Here is a 7687-nt window from a genome sequence, read left to right as displayed (position 1 = left end):
GCGGCCCCCTCTCCCCGCCCCGACTCCTTTGTTTCTGGGCTTTTCGTGGCAGCGCTGCCTGGCAGTCGGATCCCAGCTGAGCTGCAGCCCCCCCCACCCGAAACCAGAGGCTGTCATGGCAGACAATGGAGGGCAGTGTGCTTGCCCCCGCGCCAGGCCTCTGCAGAGGCCCGGGGGGCTGGCCCCGAGCACGCCAGCGCTGACAGCGATTGCAGTCTCCCCGGGAGGGTACAGCAAGCCTGGACCGGGGGGGATGTAGCACACAGCTGGCATCACCCCGGCAAACGGCCCCGTGCCCCCCGGACCCGGCTGCCCCATGCACCCCACAGGCCCGTCCCCACCTCACCTTCCCTGGCGCCTCCCGGGACCCCAAAGACAGCGGGTTTCTCCCCGTCCCTGGTCCTGCCTGCCTGTGCTAGGGCTGCATCCCTGGCAATGCAGAGGGGCTGCGCAGAGCAGGCGGCCCTGCTGCGGCGGTGGCTGCGGTGACGTTGTGCCGCGCGAGACAGCCCGCCTGCCCGCAGCCCCACGCTCCGCTCGGCCCCCGGGGACCGGTGGGAGGGGAAGGGGCAGCGAGGGCCGGCGTCGGGTCCGGGGTTTCACCCTCCAGACGATGCCCCGCTCCACATCCCCCAGCCAGGCCAGGCCAGGCCAACCCACGGGGCAGGACCAAGGGGAGAGGCGGGGAAAGCTCCCGCAGGAGCCCCCCTTCGCACTGCCACCAGGCCGTGCGCCCCAAATCACTCCTGCAGCAGCCTCCCCGCAACCCCGCCGGCATGCATCCAGCTCTGGGGTGCTGCAGCGGCGGAAGGTGATGCATCGCCCCGGCACCTGCAGAGCAAGGGTAGAAGGGGGGTGGTCTGCACCAGCTGAGATGCAGCCACCAGGACAGCATCAGAGCCCCGGCGATGCCCTCCCCTTGCCCCACAGCCCCCCGGCATTCACGGGGCCAGCCCAACCCGCCGGCGCGGCGTGGCGCGGCGCGGCGCAGAACAAGCAGCGTTCGTTTCCCAGGAGACCTGTTCCCAGGGCCGAGCCCAGTGGAAACTGCCAGCGCCCTGCCTGCCCCCGGGGCCCTGCCAGCCCCAGTCCCCACTTTAACCCGTTCACACCTACGCTCGCATCGAAACGTGGGGCTGGCGCGGAGCTGCAGGGGTCACGTCTAGTCCAAGCCCTGCTTGAGGCAGGATCAGCCCTGTGCAAACCCGCCCGGACACATCCAGCGCCTCATCTCCTCGTGTAGCTGCCACGAACCAGGACACGGCCCCAGGCATCGCCCCCGACCCTGCCGCAGGGAAAGCCGGGGGGCCGCGGCCACCAACGTCCTGCTGCTGCAAAGGGGGTTCACGGATGCTCCAGGGACCCCAGGCAGAGGAGGGCAACCCCCCCTGCCCCCCCCAGTTCAAACCAATACGACTAGGGGGAAAATCCCTCCTGCCCCAATGCAACATGTCTGACCCTAAGTGCAGGGACAAACCCTCCGGCCAGGGCCCTGCGGGGCCGGTGCCAGCAGGAGCGTTGGCCCAGCCCAGCCCCAGCCCCAGCGCCTCTACGGGAGGCTTCAAGCATAGAAGAAACGTGGGGGGGAACCAGCCAAGCACAGCTGGGCACATCTGGCTGCCTGGGGCTCCCCCGGGGCCCTGAGCACGCGGGGAGCAGCCCAGTGACGGGCAGCTCCGTCTCCCGGGCTGGCGGCCACGTGACGGGGCTGGCAGGGCTGACCCTCTCGCGCCTGCCTCGGCCCAGTCCCCAGGGCCCGGGGAGATGAGTCAGCAGCGCTGTGTTTTGGAGCAGGCCGGCACGGCCCTCTGCTCCATCCCTTGCAGCAGGGCCCCCCCAGGCCTTGCCAGACTCCCCCCTTGACCCCTGAGTCTGCGAGCCGTGGTGCCAGTTCAGAGCCAAACTGGAGCAAATAGCATCTTTTCTCCCCATGTGCGGGGGGGGCAGTGCCCCCATTCACACAGATGCAGGCACCAGACGAGACAGCTCCAGAAACGGAGGTTTGTGAAAAGGCAGCCTCTCCCCTCGATGCCTTTGGAGCGACGCGTCTTTGCTCAGTCTGGCCAGCATCAGGGCCAGGAAAAGCAAAGCCCTGGGAGTGCAGACTCCACGCGGGGCTAGCAGGTCCGTCCCCTCGCTCGGGCCGTAGGAGCGCTGGGAAGCTGTCCCAGCTCTCGCGTCGGCTCCCCAAACAGGCTCTGGAGCTGGGACCCCCTGGTTATACCACTGCCCTTCTCTGCACGGGCTCAGGACGCACCAGGCTTGCACAGGAGACCCCGACAATGGCATCGCCGTCTCCTGCAGCATGAAACCCCGTGCCAGGTCCCTGCAGGCCGGGGCAATGCCACTGCCGTCACCAGGGCAAACCAGCACATCCAAACCTTTCTCGGGACTCTCCAGGCCAGGGGACGTCATGCCCAGGAGCACCGCGCTCTGTCCCCCCCCCCCCGAGGGAGGCTGGCGCCCGCACATGGCAGGGCTGAGGCCTACCATGAAGTAGCTCGTTCAACAGCCTGCCTGGGGCAGGACTCGAACGCAGGCCCTTGACACACAGGTGCACATGCAGAGAAGTGGGGCTGGCAGGGAGCTGCGGAGGTCACATCTGGTCCAACCCCTGCCTGAGGCAGGATCCAAACCAGCCCAGATGAACCCACTGGTCAACCTCTTAGCAAAACTACGCTGAGCCCTGACAGCCCCAGGCATCACGCCCGACCCTGCCCCCAGGAAAGCAGGGGGCTGCGGCCACCAACATCCCGCTGCGGCAAACGGGGTTCACGGATGCTGCAGACAACGAGAGGAGGCTGTGCCCCCTGCTACAGAGGAAACTGACCCGCACCCCCAATCCCAAGCCACGTGGCCCTTCTCAAAAGTGGAGTTGGACCCCTGGGAGGGGCAGTAGCAGCAATGAGGCGGCGTCCAAATTGCAAGATCAGAGAGCAATTTATCAGACAAACTCCATCTCCACCCATGACACCGGCCAAGAAAACACCGAATGGCGCAGTGGCCTGAGGCTAACCAACGCAGCAGCTGCTGCCTGAGTTTGCGGAGAGCCTGAAACCAACCTCATGTACTTAAAACGGGGGCAAAGCGAGCCGTGAATGGTGGCAGTCCACGTGCCACGCACCGCTCCACCCAGCAGAGCAAGGATGAAAGGCGACACGGAGCTGCGCACCCTCGTTCAGCGACGCTCAGCCTTTTCCGACCCGAGCACCCTCGGACTACGGCAGCTCTTTGTTCTCACTCGCAGCCCGACTACAGGAAACTACTAGAGTGATTCCCGCTGCAAACCGCTCGGCGAGCCCCAGCAAGGGAGAGCGGTTTTACACCCCTGCATTCCTGCTTGCCATCTCTGGGTTTATCTGGCAAAGCCCAACCGTGCTCGCGTGGCGAGACACCCCGCAGCACCCCTGCAAGGACCTCACGGCACCCTGGTTGCTGGGAGTCCCTGCTGTGCTCGGTCACCCCTGTGGCAGGACCCAGGAATCGGGGAGGGGGTTTCGTCTTGGCAGATGGCACCCGCAGTGCCTTGGACACGTGCAGCCCTGATGGCACCGGGCGGGGGCCTGCCTGCGGTGCCCGGGACGTGCACCGAAGTGACATCCCCTCCCGCTGCAGTGCGCGGCTGCTGGCATCGCGTGCGAACCGCGGGTCGCGAAGACTGAGGTGGATGAGAGGTGACAAGGCAAGCAAGAGAACAGCCCAGGGATGAGGAGATGCCCTTGCTTGACCCAGTGCATGCCACAGCCCAGGGGATCGCAAGTGGGGGACCCCGCCGACCCTTTCTAGACTCCGCGAGAGGGTTATACCCGGCACTGGGCTCGTGGAAAGCAAAGAGCGTTATGGTGGCTGGCCGATGCAGGAGGCTTCCCCAGTGGGACACGGTCTGCTTGATTTACCGCTCGGCACGCGTGCAACGCTGCTCCAGCCTCCGCCCAGACGCAGCTACACGGAGGTGCTGGGTGAAGCAGCCTCTGCAGAGCCTGTACATTTAGCGATGCCTGCAAAGCACTTAGGGAGTAGCGGGGAGCCACAGGGGGGTAGAAATTAACTGGGAAGAGTGATGCTCAACCTACACGCCCCTCCCGACACCATTAGCTGCCGTGCAACGAGGGCCAGAATGAGCTGAACTTCTTTCTACCTCTCTCAACAGTTTTGGGTGCTGGCTGCAGCCCAGGCTGGGGATGGGGACTGGGCTCTGCCAATGCTCCTGCTGTGATCAAAGCTGGAGGGTCCTGGCTAGAGGGTCTTACCCTTGCACTCAGGCTCAGCCCGACGCTGCGTGCATGTGTCCGCTGAATCACAGACAACGAGGGAGGCCTAGTCCGACCCCCTGCTCCAAGCAGGACCAGCCCCGACTGCATCATCCCAGCCAGGTCCTAAAAACTGCCAAGGATGGAAAGTCCACCACCGCTCTGGGGACCCTGGTCCGCTATTTTACTACCCCCCTCATGAGAATTTTTTTCTTAATATCCAACCTCGACTTCCCTTGCTGCAGCTGGAGCCCATTGCTCCTTGTCCTGTCGTCTGCCCCTGCTGAGACCAGCCCAGCTCCGTCCTCTTTGCAGCCCCCCGGCAGGGAGGTGAAGGCTGCTATTCAATCCCCCCTCGGTCTTCTCTTCTGCAGACTCAATCAGCCCATTTCCCTCAGCCTCTCCTCACCAGTCCCGTCTCCCAGCCCCCAACCATTTTCCTTGCTCTCCGCTGGACTCTCTCCAACGTGCCCACACCCTTTCTGCAGTGGGGGCCACAGCTGGACGCAGGACTCCAGATGTGGCCTCACCAGTGCCGGATAGAGGGGAAGAATCGCTGGATCCGCTGACGACGCCCCTGCCGATGCAGCCCAGGATGCCGGTCGCCTTCTTGGCACCAAGGGCGCACTGCTGGCTCCTGTCCACCTTCTTGCCCCGTCACCCCCTCGGGGACACACTCCAGGCTCACCTCCGCAGGGGGAAACCCACCTAGCGCCAGCTCTGCCAACGTAAGCACAGAGGTGGCTCGGTGAAGCCGGACAGCAGGTCGGGCAGGGCAGGGCAGCACCTCAGTGCCAGTCTGGTCTCTAATTGAAGGGTTACAATCTAATTTCAGAGCTGACGTGCGCATTCCCGTGCATCTCCTATTGCTCCACTGCGTGGGCGTGAGCGCAACGCGCACGAGAACGAGGGATTAGTATCACCCGTCTGAGCGCCTTACCGCGTGGGCAGGTGCAGCACAAGCTCGTTGTAGGCGCCCAGACGAGAACAAGGTGACAAGCAAAGCAGCGACACGGGCTGAGGAAGGGCGGGCGTGTCCCGGCTGCAACAGGGTAGCCGGCCTCGAGGGCCGGGGAGAAGCAGCGAACGGGACGGAGCAGGACGCCGGGAAAGCTGCTGACGCGGCCCCAGGCGCAGCCTCGCCGATCGCATGGGCTGTGGATGTACGAAACTGCGGGCGGATGGACAACCCGTTGCAACACCGCCTTCAAAGCGAAGGAGTCTGGGGCTCCTCGTTAGACCAGAAGACTGCACCGTCCTTTCCTGACCCCAGTGCAGCATCGGTCAGACCCCGAGCGCGGCGGCAAGACCCTGCAGCCAGGGCCCTGCGGGTCGGTGCCAGCAGGAGCGCTGGCCCAGCCCAGCCCCAGCCCCAGCCCGGGCTGCAGCTGCACCCGAGGCCTTCGAGGGAAGATCAGGGATTAGGGGGATCACACACAGAACATGAGTCAACATCACGCTGCTGCAAACGGAGCCGGTGCCAGGCCAGGAGGGACAAGCTGGCGTCACACAGAAGGCATGTGGGCAAATCCGTGCACAGCCCCCGCCGGCCAGGCCTTGGCTGCTTGACACTGCCCCATTTTGGGCACCAAGACCTGGGTGAACATGAGGGCATCCAGCGAGCGAACAGCAGCAACAAGCCTGGCACCGGGGCAAAACGTAGGGCAGGGTGGCACCTCGGAGACTAACTGATTCAGAAAGGCAGGAGCCTTCACAAGCAACAACCTGTTTCATCCCATGCTAACTTCATCAGAGGCTCAGTTTGCCCATAAAAGCTCCTGCTTCTTTGAAAGATGCCTCCAAGGCGCTGCCCTGGGAGATGGAGAGGAGACATGACAACGGTGTTCGGATCCAGGAAAGGCTGTTGCGGAGAGGCGGGTAACCCAAGACCTGCGCCCCCACGCCTGCTTTGTCATCTGCCGCTGCAAGCAATCGCTTGCCGTGTCCTTCGCGGCTTGCCTCCAGCCCACGGGAGATCCTAGGCCCATCGTCCCGGCACGACCAGCAGGCCTGGCCCCACGCGTGCCCAGGCGGAGCAGAGCTCTGGACGGAGCTGCCCGGCCACGACTGCAGCGGTGCAGAGCCTGCCCAAAAGCTTGCAAAAATATTTTTTTCCAACTCTTCGAGTTGGTTTAATAAAAGATATCAGATTTACCCAAAGAATCGTGTCCTCCTGGGGAGCGACCGCCCTGCATTCGCTCCGTGCTGGCTCCCGGCCAAGGAGCTCACCCCCCGAAACCCCCAAACAGCGCTCTGCTCTCGCACGCCCTTCCACGGCTGAGCGCTCTTATAACCGCTGCCTCTCCGACGGGCCGCCAACGAGGTCTCGGCCGGATCCGCCGGCAGGTAAGCCTCCAGCAGGCTCCACCGCTCGGGGAGGTGCTGAGCAGCACGGAGCCAGCGCTGGAGCACCCCGCCGGGCAGGGCCAGCATCCTCCGTGGCCACGCTGTTGCCGGTGGGGTGCACGGATGCATGCACACACGAGCACACACAGGAGGTGGGAGACGGGGAGGGCCCCGACTTCCCGTCCCCCGGAGCTCGCACCAGCAGCATCGGCCCCTCGTCCAGACGGGTGCACAGAGCCCCACCACGAGCAGCCACGAGCCTGCCAGCTCCCAGAGCCCTCTCCACGGCGCGGCCAGCATCGTCACCCCTCGCAGCGGTTTTTCACACCACCGGAGCCCCCGACCCCCCCCGGCAGCAAGGCCAGGGACCAGCCCAGACGCAGGCCGAGGCTGCAGGGGGGATGCTCTCCGTGGCCACGAATCACCCACGGGGTGCACAACGGGAGAGAGCTCGCCCCCAGGCCCGCGGCCCACGTTGGCCTTTCGAGCTGGGCCGAGCAAGCAGCTGCTTCCCCTGCGCTCGAGCTCTCCGCAGCAGGCGTGCCCCCCTCCCCGTGGCCCCAGCAGGAGCTGGACCCCAATAGGTGTTAACCCTTCGCTTCCTGGCGCACGCGTCTAGACGCCCGACGGGACCATCCAAAGTCACGGCGGTTACACGGGAGTTCGGCGGGGGAGAGCGACGAGACCCAGTCGGGGCACAGGCTCCTGCAGCCGCTGCCCGGGGAGTCCCACCGCGCGCTGCGGGTCTGCCGGCCCGGGGCAGCACGCGGGACGCGCCTCGGGGACCCTCGCTCAGCCCCGGCGGGAAAGCCCAGGCCGATCTAGACAGGATCTCTAGTCCCATCCCCCCACGCGCAGCTCGGCCGGCCTCGGCCACGGCTCCGGGCTATTTTTAACCCCGACCACATAACGGGGCTGACAAATCCTGGGCAGGGCCACCCCCGAAATAGCGCCCGGGGCGCAGACCGCACAGCTGCCGACCCCAGAGCAGGCCTGGCCGCCGGGGAGCGATGCCCACCCGGCTCCCGGGGCTGGGAGAGGGGGGCTGAGGAAGGGGGTCTGCGTGTGGGGCCCTTCCCCCCCCAGCCCCC

At 65.5% G+C, this 7687-nt stretch overlaps 1 protein-coding gene across 5 annotated transcripts in view; it reads right to left on the bottom strand.

Annotated features, from left to right (window-relative positions):
* The window catches only part of RUSC2 (RUN and SH3 domain containing 2), a 37122-nt gene that overhangs the window by 28262 nt on the left and 1173 nt on the right, over positions 1-7687 (bottom strand). Inside the window, exon 1 of one of the 5 annotated variants that reach the window (XM_019531906.1) lies at positions 347-661. The exons of 2 other annotated variants lie outside the window; for them this stretch is intronic. The gene's annotated coding sequence lies outside the window, so the exon portion shown is untranslated. Of the gene's footprint in view, positions 1-346; positions 662-7687 lie in introns of those variants that run through there. 2 more of the 5 variants (XM_019531909.1, XM_019531911.1) reach the window with 2 other exon arrangements.

The sequence above is a fragment of the Crocodylus porosus genome, unplaced genomic scaffold (assembly GCF_001723895.1).
Source record: "Crocodylus porosus isolate Cpor-Errol unplaced genomic scaffold, CroPor_comp1, whole genome shotgun sequence".
In the NCBI taxonomy this organism is placed as follows: Eukaryota; Metazoa; Chordata; order Crocodylia; family Crocodylidae; genus Crocodylus; species Crocodylus porosus.
Note: the sequence above shows the minus strand (reverse complement) of the source record. Positions and strands in the feature narration are given on the sequence as shown.